Source organism: Monodelphis domestica, chromosome 1 (genome assembly GCF_027887165.1).
Source record: "Monodelphis domestica isolate mMonDom1 chromosome 1, mMonDom1.pri, whole genome shotgun sequence".
Taxonomy (NCBI): domain Eukaryota; kingdom Metazoa; phylum Chordata; class Mammalia; order Didelphimorphia; family Didelphidae; genus Monodelphis; species Monodelphis domestica.
In genome coordinates, this window is record NC_077227.1 from 542,333,973 (window position 1) to 542,347,788 (window position 13,816).

At 34.5% G+C, this 13,816-nt stretch overlaps 1 protein-coding gene across 10 annotated transcripts in view; it reads right to left on the minus strand.

Annotated features, from left to right (window-relative positions):
• Nucleotides 1–13,816, minus strand: part of RNF144A (ring finger protein 144A) — a 161,347-nt gene that overhangs the window by 101,932 nt on the left and 45,599 nt on the right. The window lies entirely within an intron of this gene.

The following is a 13,816-nucleotide window of genomic DNA, read 5'->3' on the forward strand; positions in this document are numbered from 1 at the left end:
GAATTTTATCAATAGTGGGGTAGTTAAGACTATATAGACAGAGAACACAGGTGTGAGTTAACTAGGATGGTATGCTATCTAAAAAATAAAATTAGGGGTGAGAAAGAGGAATGCATTGGGAGGAAGAAGGGAGAAGTAGAATAGGGTATAATATCTCATATAAAAAAGGTGTGAAAAAGCTTTTAGAACGGAGGGGAAAATCAGAGAAAGTGGACAAAGCTTGAACTCAATGAGGGTTCAGAGAGGGAAAAAGCATCCATTCTCAAATAATTCCATCTTGCCCTATACAAAAGTATCAAGAACGTGGTATAAGAGAAAAGGGGAAACTGATAGAAGTGGAAGTGAAGTGGGGAAGTGGTGTTTAGAAGCAAAACATTTTTGAGTAGGGACAAGGTGCAATGAGATAAGAGAAGGATAAACAGGATGGAGGGAAATACACACCTAATAATCAGGATTGTGACTATAAAGGACATAAACTCACCTATGAAAATGGAAGTGGACAGCAGAGAAGATTAAAAAGTAGAATTCTACAATGCTATTTAAAACAAACATACTTGAAGCAGAGACCCAAACAGTAAAAATAAGGGGCTAGAGGAGAATCTGTTATGCTTCAAATGAAGTAAGAAAAATGAGGGATAACAATCATGAACTTATACAATGCAAGATCAAAACCAGATCTAATTAAAGAAGTCAGCATGGAAAAAAAAATTTCATTAAAAGAAGCAATAAACAATAAAGCAATATCTATACTAAACATATATACACCAATGGGTATAACATCCAAATTCTGAAAAATTACATGAGATATAGGAATAAATAGAAAAATTCTATTAGTGAGATACCTTAGCTTTCCTTTCTCAGAACTAGAACCCTCTATCTGGGGGGAGAGGGGAGAAAGAAGGAATTGAAGGAGATGCATAGAATTTTTAATAAAACTGAAAGGGAATAGAAAGGAATTTATCTTTTGCTCAATGGTACATGGCACTCACACAAAAATTGACTGTGTATTATGACATTAAAAAAATACAACCAAAGTAGAAAAGCTGAAATAGTAAATGCATTTTTTTAGATAACAATGGAATAAATATTAAAATTAAATTAAAGGCCATGCAAACACGTTAAAATTCAACTAGAAACTAATCTAACCCCAAGGAATGAATAAATCAAAGAATAAATCATAGAAACAATAATTTCATTAAAGACAATGATAACAATGATAACCTATCAAAATTTATGAGATGTATCCAAAACAGTACTAAGGAAAAATTATTTCTGTAAAGACTTAGATCAATAAAATAAGAGAAAAAAAAGATTAATGAATTGGGCATGGAAATTAAAAAGAAACAAGTAGAAAATGACAGATTAAAAAATTCTCAATTAAATACCAAAATGGAAATACTGAAAATAAAAAGCAATACAATGATCTACGATAATTCCAAAGGCTTCATAATGAAAAAATGCTATCCAGTTCCAGAAAAAAGGACTGATGGACACTGAATTCAAATGAAAGCATTTTTTTTCTATTTTTGTTTCAAAACATGACTAATATAGAAATGTTTTGCATGCCTGTACATAAACTATATGAAATTGCTTGCCTTCTCAATAAGGAGAGAAGAGGAGAAAGGGAAGGAAGTTGGAACTCAACTTTTTTAAAGCATGTTAAAAAATTTCTATATAACTAAAATAATAAAATATTTGAAAATGAAAATGATAAACATACAGGAAAAAAATCAATCAGTAAGCAGTTGTCATGTATCAACTAAGTGACAGGCACTGTCTAAAGTTTACTCTGTAATAGGGTATAGAGAAGAAAAAAGAGAGCTCAGGACAAAGATTTGGAGGGTACCCCCAGTTATGTATCATGATAAGGATACTGAACCCAAAAATGGAGCCTAGATACAAGGTAACATTGCTACAAAAAAAGACACAAGATAGCTTGAAGTTGCAGACACTGGCAGCCAAGGGAGTGAACAGGAGGACCTCATGTGGAAAGTGACCCTTAGAGCGAACATGGTGGGCAAAGGCAGGAATTCACCCAAACTCTCTTGAATTCTCAAAAAAAAAAAACAAAACACAATTTTAGAATAATTCCTCAGAACAAAAGTGATCATTGATTTGAGCCTTATGGGAAATCAAATTCCAGAATGTACAGGTAAAGATGGAGAGAACATCCCATAGATGGAAGATAATTAGTTCAAAGGTGCAGAATGAGAAGATGCAAGTTTGGGTGTGATAAGTAGCAAGAAGGTCAGTGTAGCTGCATCCTTGAGTACATGGAAGAATAATCATTAGAATTAATATTTCTTTGGGGAGAGGGACTTCATTTCTAACTTCTCAGGGTCTTTTTAGGCCTGTGGATCTATGATAAATTGGCTGTCAGTCATATTCCACTGGGGTAGTAAGGAGTCTCACAAATATAGAAAAACAAAACAAATAATTAACCTGGAGTGAGAAAACCTGGATTATCATAACCGTGCCTCCATTACTAATTACTAATTGAGCCATTTGCTGCCCCTTTATGAGCAGCTTTTCTTAAATTGTAAAATGGAATTCTCAGATTTGCAAATAATAATAGCCATCCATTTTAACAATGCTTTAAGGTTTGCATGATACTTTTTTGCCCATAACAGCCTGGTGAGGTAAGTAGTGAAAGTATCATCCACATGCATATTTAAAGGTCCTTTCCTATTCTACTGTTCCAGGACTCTATCCAAGAATAGTAATGAGTCACACAGCATATGTCATTTTAGTATCCAAAAATAAAAACTAAAAATCAGGGAATAAATTCCAAGTGGCATTTAAAACTTTTTTCTGGTCTCATTTTTGGAACCAAGAGCTAATTTCAAGAGCACACCCCAGATTGCCTGTGTCAGTAGCTCCCTCCTCAAGGATTTCCATTTTGGTCCAGGGTGACACTTCAGCTATCTGTCAGAGCCCAGACATCAGCCAAACAAGGTGTCAATAAGACAGATGAAATAACAACACTTTCACATGGGGACTTCCTCAGGACACTTTTCCTCATGGGAGAAAATTGTCAAATTAGCTGAACAAAAACCTTTAATTACACCATCAAAATGAGGTTAGAAACCATGTGTTCTTTAGAGGTGAATTGGAACTGTTATCCAGATTATCATATTTTTGGAACTGAAAAAATGGGTAAAACAGTGTATATTTTATACCACAACTGTCTCCCAGTCTTCTAAAAATTTTAATATTTTCACCCATTAATGCATATTGGATAAAAAGCCAGTCTTACAGTTAGAATTACCTGGAATTAAGTACTGCTTCTGACACATGTGATTTTGGAAAAGTAACTTAACCTTTGTGACTCCAGTCAACAATCTCAGATTATGATTTAGAATCAAATGCCCATCTGCATCGGTGTTAGGAGTTTCCATAAGAGTTTTCCAAGCCCAAGAAATCCTGTCTGCATCTCCCCACTGAAATAGAATAGTAAACTGAGGAAATTATTTCTTATTGAAATAGAGAAGATAAACTGAGGGGAAACTGTTTCTTGTTGCAATGACTGCTGTCCTCTGGCTTGTGACTAGAGAGCTGCTACAGGAACATAAAACTGCTTGGTTGTAATGGAAGTGGGAATGAAAAATGCTGAGGGATGCTGCCACACAGGGATGCTGGTACACAGGGGAACTGCTCTGGGGTTTGCCTACTGATCCCTAAGATGGATCAGTATATCTTTCTAACCTCCAACCCTCTTCACTCCCTCCCTTCTCCAACCCCCTCCACCCAGTTCTTCTTGAAGCCTTTGGCTACTTCCCTCCCCCCTGAATGAACTATAAAGATACTCTTTTCTTTTCCTTTTCAATTCAGGGGGTTTATTGGGATAACAGTATGGGAAACAGAGGTGAGAGGGATGAGGATGTCCCTAATCTAAAATGAGGGTTTGAGAAAGTAGTCCAATCACAAGCTGTGACTCGAAGACATCTAGAGAGATGGAGGACACCAGCTTTTTAAAATCTTCTTTCTTCTTCTTCACAAAATCAGCAAGGTCTTTCAGGTTAATTTCTGAAGCCCCCTCCCGTCCAAGGGTCCTTCAGTCTGAGACAACTCCCTCAAGAGAGAGAACAAAGTAGGATCAAAAGTATCACTTCATTTTAAAGAAGGAACTAAAGTAGAGAGATCTCAAGTGATGAGGCAAAAGTCTCAAAATTATTCAAACATATGGGACTAGGACCTAAACCTTCAGATACTGCATTTAAACTATTAAACTCAGAAAAATGTAGTCATTTGACAAATGATTTATCATTCATTTGAAACTAGACCAGGCTACTATCAATAAGGCATGTGTTTGCATTTCTGTATCTATTCACTGAATCAAATGATACTAAAGCAGACAGGAAAATTAAAGTATAATTTATTTCACCCCAATCATAGGGATAGCTTTGAATTGATTTGTTCATACATTTACTTGATGATTCATCCAATCTTAAATGCTATTATCATATTAATCTTCCTAAGTAGTTTAACATTTCCCACTCTATCATACCAAAAAATATCTTTAATACCATCCCACTGTCTATAGGACAAATTCAAATTCCTTAGCCTAGAATTCAAAGGTTTCTACAAGATGGCATCATACTACCTATTTAGTCAACTACAACTTCTCCTAACACATATCCCTAATACAGGCAATCTAGTCTACTTAGAGTTGTCTGAATACACAGTACAGTTACCTTCCTAGGGTGCCAATTTATTCAAATCCTGCCCTCCTTTCCAGAAATAGCTCAATTCATATATATATTTAAAAATCAGCTTTAGAGCTAGAAGGGAATTTGGAAATCAACCTACTCCAATCTCTTCATTTTACTGACTTGCAGTCTAGAATGAAATCTCTCTCTCTCTCTCTCTCTCTCTCTCTCTCTCTCTCTCTCTCTCTCTCTCTCTCTCTCTCTCTCTCTCTCTGTCTCTCTCTCTCTCTGTCTCTCTCTCTCCCTCCCTCCCTCCCTCCATGTCCTGCCCCTCTCAAACCCTCCCCTCCCCCCTTCTTCTTCCTTCCTCTCCTCAAAAGTCCTAGTAAAACATTTTCCCACATCTCATTTAGTTGGTACCTAACATATGCTACCTTGATTAGTACATGTCACCTCTACTATTGGGAGTGTAAGATCCATATTATATCATCTAATTATAGCTTTATGTTCCCACCATCTAGTTCAATGTTATAAATATAATAAAGCTAAGTAAATGTTTGCTAATGATTAGATGCTTAGAGTTCAAAAGTCACTTTTTGTGAGTTTTGCCAAATCCTTGGACATGAAATATGAGTCCCTTATACCAAATCCCCTCAATCCTGGAGCTTGGGCTGTATCTTAAATGCACCCTGGTCTTTGGAGTGTGAATATTAAACATTCTCGGATCCTACTTCATAAGATTTGGTTAAGACCATTCCCCATTTTAAACAATGAAGGTACTTGATCAGGAATGTGAGAACTCTACTTCACCCATACTTAAGCATACTTTAGGGGAAGATAAAGTTGTAAACTCCTTACTGAACAATGAAAAATACTTAACCCATACTTATAGTAAGGCAAAGGCTCTTAAACTGTGCCTATTTTTAGATCTAATACAAAAGGGTGCTAAATACCTATAAAGGTCAGGCAACTTGTAAACTTGCAAGTGGCAAAGAGGTGAGAACTTACTCAAAAGTTTTAGTCTTCCCAGAAAAGTTTAGTCTACTCAGGTGTGAATTACTCAAAAGTTTAGTCTACTCAGATGTGAATTAAGAATGGTCTGTCCTTTGGAAAAGTCTACTGTGCTTGGTAGATGTGAGAACTTAGGGGAGGTGACATAGGAGAAAATTCTCTTTAAAAGGAGCTAAAAAGAGGTCTCTGGAAGATTGAGCTGGCCAAAGCTAAACTGGTGGGTCTCTGAACACTAGAGTCTTGCTTGGACAAATCTTGTGGTGAGTTGATAAAAGACTGACTGATCTCTCTCTTAAGGCTTAAGCCTTAAGGCTGGCCTAAGCTGGTCTAGCCCTTTTCCTACTATTCCCTCTTACTCTGTTTCTCTCCCTTTCTTTAATTCCTTCATTTGTATTAATTAAAATCTCCATAAAACCCAGATGACTTGGGTATATTTCATATTTGGGAATTTTTCCCTGGTGACCACTTTTCTTTTAATATAAAAAACATATCTTATCTGTCTCAGTTTATGCCAACCAACTCTTTTAACTGTCACAGGAGATACAGGATTTCTGATCTCTGGTTTCTGTAGTTTGTGAGTGACTGATGAGTGGCTGGTGACATCACAAAAAAACAGCAGACTTATGAGTCTAAACAAATGCACTGTATCCCTTAGGTTATTAAAGCAACATCTAGAAACAATTTTGGGGTCACTACCCAAAGAATTACTCTCCAAGGAGCTAATGAGCTGGTGACTACTCTGCCTGTGGCCAGACTATTCCTCTGATAGTACAAATGCACAGTCTATTGTGAGGAACATACTCAACGACTTTCCAGATTAGAATTTGCCAGAGTATACATTCCAATGGCTTGGTCTTCTAGGATCCAGTTACCTCAATACAATATGTAAGTATCAAAAACGAAGTTTTGTCAACATTAAAAATAGTTGTAATAATAATAATTACTATAAGCCATTAAATCTGATAATAATCATAAATCAATATCGTCCTAAGAGTCAAACCCATCATCCATGGGGTAGGAAAATTTAGATTGGGACAGCTAGGGAAGACGCCTGGAAGAAATTTCTGACATGAGTCAATGGATCTCTAGCAAAAATGCTGATTGGCATAGCACCACTGAGATGCGAATGCTTCTATAAATGTAAGAAAGAGGTGAACCAGCACAGCCTTACAGATGGGCCCTATTGGAAACCAGTGGGATAATCATCTTGGAAGAGAGACAGCAGAGGGAAGGGCATCCCTTCATGTTCTGGTACCAGATACATCGGAACATACCAGAAATACCCATACCCCATCTGCTTGAGATGTACTGAGGTTCCTGATCACTTATAGCAGGAAAACCAGCAAAGTGTATGAAAATGACTGACCCAACACTTTAGTTACATGCCACCATCTTATGAAATTGGATAAAAGATCTCAACAGTTGTGGGCAAGGATTTTATACAGCTTTTTTTGTCTATGATATCTCTAGCCCCAGAATATATAACTTATTGCATGCAGATACATGGAGGACAATCATAAAAAAAAGTTCATTCTTAAAGCCAGATTGGATCAAATATGAATAGAAATTAAGAATTTAAACATGAAGGCCCAATATTCTTAGTTGAATTCAAAAAAGCAGTCACCTTGTTCCCCTGCAAAACAGTTAACAAAAAAAATTTTAAAGTATATTAGCATAGTTATTTTATCCTACAACCATTTCTATCTAAACTCCAATAAAAATAATATAACAGCAATAATAATAGAAATAGATTGAAGTAACTATCTTCCTGATTACACATGATTCTAATTCCTTCCTCTACAAGTTTATATTTTGAAAGCTCTTCATTCCATATAACTTACAGATTTTGTTTTTTTAATGGAAACATCTACCAAAAATATCATTCTTAAATTTTTATGGCTTAACATTATTTTTGGCGATTGTGGGCAAATAGTGCAGTCTGTGACACTGATCCAGGTCCCATCACGATATCTGAGGTCTCTACTGTAGTACGGGGACTTTTCGTCTATTAATTTATGAAAGACAACGAGCTCCTGGTGGATATATTAAACATCAGAAGCTCACTATCTTTCACGAACTAACATCCCCGTGATCATGCTGTCAGCCACTGGAGGTGTCCATCCTGGAGATGCTTTCAGTGAACCTACAGAAAAGACAAGCTTGCAAATCATACTTTTACTATCTTATAAAAAAACAATTTTTTCATGCAATTACTTGTTAATACATTAGACATAAAAGAATAATAGGTTAATGACTTATCAGGACCATTTGTATCAGAATTCCACTAAAATCATGAAAAGGATGATATATTTAAAAATAATTGACAATTTTACAAATCATTTCATACACATCATCTCATCTCAGCCTCACAACAACCCTGTAAGGTAGGTAGGTACTGTAGATATTATCTCTATTTAACAAAAATTCATCTGTGAAAATTTAGAGATTTTCACTCACCTCCAAGGCTATGAAATTATTTTGCCTATGGATACACAACTAGTAGGAGAAAAAGGCTTGAATCTAGATATTTACAACTAAAGCCAGCATTCAATTCACTATACCTTAATCTATAAAAAACTTATGATCTGATAATATATGTGTAACTCAGGTCAAATTGTTTATTGTCTCCAGGATGGTGAATAGGGAGGGAGATAATTTGGATTTTATAACTTCAGAAAATATACACAGAAAACTCTTATTACATGTAATTGGAAAAATAAAATATTTTTTAAAGTAAAATAATATCTGAACTTACCAAAATATAAAACAAAAACAAATATGGTGGTTATCAGTTATTATCATCCCATTTTTGTAGGTGAACAACTAAAATAGGGATATTAATTGGTTTAGATTTCTCACAATTACTATACAATAAGCTATCTCTTGTAGATAGAAAACTATTATCCTACCTTAGGTAAAAAATATGGCTATTACTTTTTTTCCCCCATTGATATTGGGATGTGTGAATGGACCAAAGTGCCTTGTTGCTTCTCATCCCCTTCTGTAAAACTACCAGACCAAAACCATGGATTTGTAAGATCCTGTAGGCATAGAAGACCCTAAAGCCAAAATGGTTCTCTAAGTCTAGAGAGGTTAGAAAAGGAAAGATTATAAAAAGGAAGTCAATGCCAAGGGAGGAGACTGACAGACCTTCACACTACAACATTCTCTTTCCAAAATAATTCCTTTCAACCATTACAGGAACCAATATCTAGGGATTTCTTACTTCAGTTCTGTGTCCCACCCAATACAGACAAACTCTCTGAGGGAAGGGGGACCAATACCTATAAAAAGAAATCATTACAGAAAGCTATGGCCACAGAGGCCTGAGGGAGGTTTAAAGAAGAAAAAAGCCCCTGCATGGGTTGCATAATATCCCAAACTAAATTAAGCCATGGAGGTGCGTGAAAATCCCTAAGTTTTCACAGATGAAGTGTTGCTTATTGGTATAGTCTGCTCTTAATTTTTTTCTTTATGAAAATGAACATATTACCATATAATCCAAGGCCAAAAAATAGGTAGCTCATTAACTAAAATCAGCACTGGATCTTGCCTATTCACTTCTGGTCCAATTTTGTAGAAACCAAATTTGAGGAACTCTAGCCTCTGACTTGTGTTTTCTCAGTCTAGATTTGAAAAAGATTTTGATTTATTCATCAAATATTAATATTGAGTACCTATAAGCATTGTGGGAGTATAGAGAATTATGAGGAAGTGAGAAGATTAGAAAGATAAGGCATAAGCACATGGAAGGTTATATAACAGGAAAAAATAGAAAAAGGAAAAGATAAGAAAGAAATATAAATAATGTCATGAAAAATCAGTATGTCATTACAGGAATGACATGGGTGTATAGGTAAATAATCAACTTTAAAAAAAAATAAAGAAAGGTGCTTGTCTGGAGAGAGGTGGGTGAGGGGGAGGATAAAGAAAAGGCTTCAGGAAAGAACCCCTCCCTACTGGTATCTGATTTCTTAAAACTATCTTTGCACATTGCTAGGTGGAGTAACTGGAAATTTGCCCTTAGGATGTGAGGTGATGACCACCCTTGAAGTTTGTCAGCTATTACAGATGAAACAATTAATCCAGTTCCCAGAGGGGAAAAGGAAAACAAGAATGTTTTTGTATCAAATATCTCTAAAGAGGGTATATATATATATATATATATATATATATATATATATATAAATTAGTTGTCATCAAAAGAAAAAAATACAAACTATTAAGCTTCCTTCTAAATCCTACCTTCTATTAACCATAGTTAACTAGTTAAAGTCCTTACAGGAAATTTTTCTTTTAATCATCTGATAGACAAGATATAAAGGCAATTGCTACAAAACCAAAGGATATGAATAGGCACTTTTCTAATAATGAAAAACTGTTTCAAATAACAAGATATAAAAATTAAAACAACACTGAAGATCTACCTCATATTCATCAAATTGCCAAAAATGACAAATAAGAAATTAACATTTATGAAAGAGACATAAATGTATAGATGGTGGAGCTAAAACCTGGTCTCGCTATTTAATAAAGTAATCACAACAATTAAAAATTAGGAAAATATAAAGAAGAGAACAGAAAGAACTTCAAAAAGGAGACACAGGTCAGGAATACATTATTCCTATTATAAATAATAAACATTTAAAGTATATACAGCAGAACTTCACAATTCATACATAAACATGTTTCTCTTTTTTAAATGCTCAAAATAAAAATAAATACTTTTTTAAATAAAGTATTAAGAAGAAAGAGTAAAAGGCTAAGAGTCAGACATTATAAGTTTTCAGTGATCTTGGGGCAAGTCGTTTAATTTCTCCTTTCCTCAGTTTCTTCATCCATTAAGATGAGGATGAGAAAACTCCTACCTGAGAGGTTTAATGATGTAAGCTCACCAGTTCTAGAGTCAATGAACCTTTTGTTCAGATCTCACTTCTGATAACTTCAAACCTTAAGCAAGTCACAACTTCCCTAATGCTTGTTCCCTATCTGTGATAAAAGCAAGATGGAATAAATGGACTTTTCAGTTCACTTTCAGCTCTAAATCTCTGAACTTGTTAATGTGCTTTGTAAGCTTTCTTGTAGTTTTGGAAAACAAAGTGATTTTATACCCTTTGCTCCTTCACCCCCCCCCAAAAAAAATCCTTAAAAGAAATCTAGATCAAAGTGGTTATCCATTAACTGAGTGATGGCTAAATAAATTGTGATGTACCAATAGAATGGTGTACAACAGCATTTTAAGAAATCAACTAGGAAATATTTATAAAACACCTACTCTCCTTGTGGTCGTTCAGTTGTTTTTCAATAATGTCCAACTCTTCATGATCCCACTTGGGATTTTCTTGGCAAAAAATACTGGAGTGCTTTGCCATTTCCTTCTCCAGCTCATTTTTTACAGATGAGGAAGAGGGACAAATAGGGTTAAGTGCCCAAGGTCACACAGCTATTAGGTGTCAGAGGCTAGATTTGATCTCATGAAGATTAATCTTCCTAACATCAGGTTCAGAGCTCTATCCACTGTGGCTCTTTGTTACCTACCTACTGTGTGCCTAAAACTAGTCTAGACATTGAAGATAAAAGCACAAAGAAAAAAGCAATCCTGACTCATAAAAGGAGCCTATCTCCTAAAAGGCCAATATTAGGCAATCAGAGAAGCATGTGAAGATGTGTATGCACTGATACAGAGAAAAGTGAACTAGAGCAATATATAATTTGACTACAGCAACAAATAAAAACATAACAAAAACACATCTGACCTCAGAAATACAAGAATGGTATGCATGAGGTTAGGGTGAAATAGAGAAAAAGAAGAGCTTAAGAAGAATGACAAGTCGTATTTTTAGATATGTGGAGACTGGCATAATAAAAAGACATTCAAGTAGGAAAATCCACTGGTCAGTTGAGAAATAAATAATCTTAGGTTTAAATCAGGAAGAGAAACTCTCATCCAATGTCTCTCACCCTCTTTACAGAAGAGGAAACAGAAGAGTCTTCATTTTGAAGTCTTTGTTTAAAAAAATATTGTGATTTCTAAAAAAGTAGTCATCTTTGTATAATTTGGGGCATTGGAAAATTCTTCAGTCAATCTGTGCTTTTCCCAAAGCAAACCACAGGCCACTGATCGTTTCAGATTCTGGGAAGACCAAAGGAACCAATGTCCACTGGAATCCATTTTCAGCAACATCACTGGGGTGGGGTTGGGGGTGGGAGAAATAAAACAGACATAAAATATCCAAACTATTACTTAAACTGACCCCCTATTTAAAGATAATTCATGGACCAAGAAATGAAGCTTCACTGTGAGCAAACAATAATTATTGCATTCATATATTTGTTTTCCTTTACAAACTTGTTCTCAAATCAAAACAACCTAGTAAAAAAACAACTTGATTAGTCTGATTTACCAAACACTAAAATTATAACCAGCCCTTAATATGACAACTCTCTGTTTATAACCAGGAAATTTTGACTATGCTGTCTTGTTTTGTTTTGTTTTTTAAAACCCTTACCTTCTGTCTTGGCTCCAAGGCAGAAGAGTGGTAAGGGCTAGGCAATGGGGGTCAAATGACTTGCCCAGGGTCACACAGCTGGGAAGGGTCTGAGGTCAAATTTGAACCTAGGACCTCCTGTCTCTAGATCTGGCTCTCAATCCACTGAGCCACCCAGCTGCCCCTGCTGTCTTGTTTTAAAGTAGGTGGATGTAGCAAAATAAACAAAATATAATTAGAACAAATAAGTAAGAGAATAAATGAAATAGACAAAAATGAAAAGACAGGCAAGTAAATAATAAAAAAGTAAAACATTAAGCAATTTAACATAGTTTGACTATTCTCTCTTCACTCACTATACTGCATTGAAGAGATAGTAGGTCCACAAATGTGGGACACTGCAAAGAATTTTAAATTATTAAAATGTATTCACCAAAGGAATTATTTCAGAAAAAGCTGAGAAGACTTTTATGAACTGAGGCAAAGTGAAGAGCAGAACCAAGAGAACAATTTATACAATGACAACAATATTATAATAATAACCAGCTTTGAAAGACTCAGGAACTCTGAGAAGCACAATGACCAACCATTATTTCAAAACTCTAATGATAAAACATGTTATCTGTTTGTAGATAGAGAGCTGAGAGGGTAGACTGAATAATATTTCCTTATCTTCTATTTTCTTTTTTAATATGGTTAACAAGGAAATATTTTACATAACTACAAAATTATTTTTCTTTTGCTTTCTTGACTTCTAAATGAGTGGGGGAGAAGAATAATAAAGAAAAGAATTCAGAATTGAAAATAATACTGAATTTAAAATTTAAAAAGATTTTAAAATAAAATTCATTCATCTGTTTTGTTTTTTCTTTTTTACTCCTTTTAAATTCCTTGTTATAAAGGATGACTCTGGAGGCAGAAAAGAATACAGGGGAAAATTTAAGTGATGTAAAAGCAAAAGATAACAACCTTAAAAAAAAAAAACTATGTCAAGTAATTCTTTCCCAAACAATTTACATTTACATTATCAAAAAGTAGGTTATTGAATTTTAATTTGTATAGTCAGAGTTGAAAAGGATATGGGAACACTGGCAAACTAATAATTTTTAGTAGAGATGTGAATTATTTTAACCATTCTGAAAAAATAATTGGTACTGTAGAACCTAGGCTAAAGGGACTAACATGTCCATCTCCTCTGTTCCAGAAATTCCATTGCTATGTCTATGTCCCAGGAACATCAAAGATAGAATGATCCAATATACACAAAAGTATTTATAGCAACATTTGTTTGTAGTAGAAAAAACTTAGAAACAAAAGCCCATTTACTAGGAAATAGTCAAATTGTGGTACAAAAATATAATAGAATATTACTGTATCATAAAAAAATGACAAATAAGAAGAATACAGAAAGGCATGGTGATAAATTAAGCAGGATAAAAAAAAGTAATATACATAATTACTGCAACAGTGGAAAAGAACAACAAAAATGAAACAAAGAGATGAGAGGGATAATGAGAATTACCCATATAAATTTGTTTCCAGGATCTTAGAAACACAATAATTAGAAGTCATTTAACAAGTTCCAAATCTTATTAATTATTAATTAAATTAAAAAATTATAATTAATCTTATTATTAATTAATTATAAATATCACATTCAGCCTACAT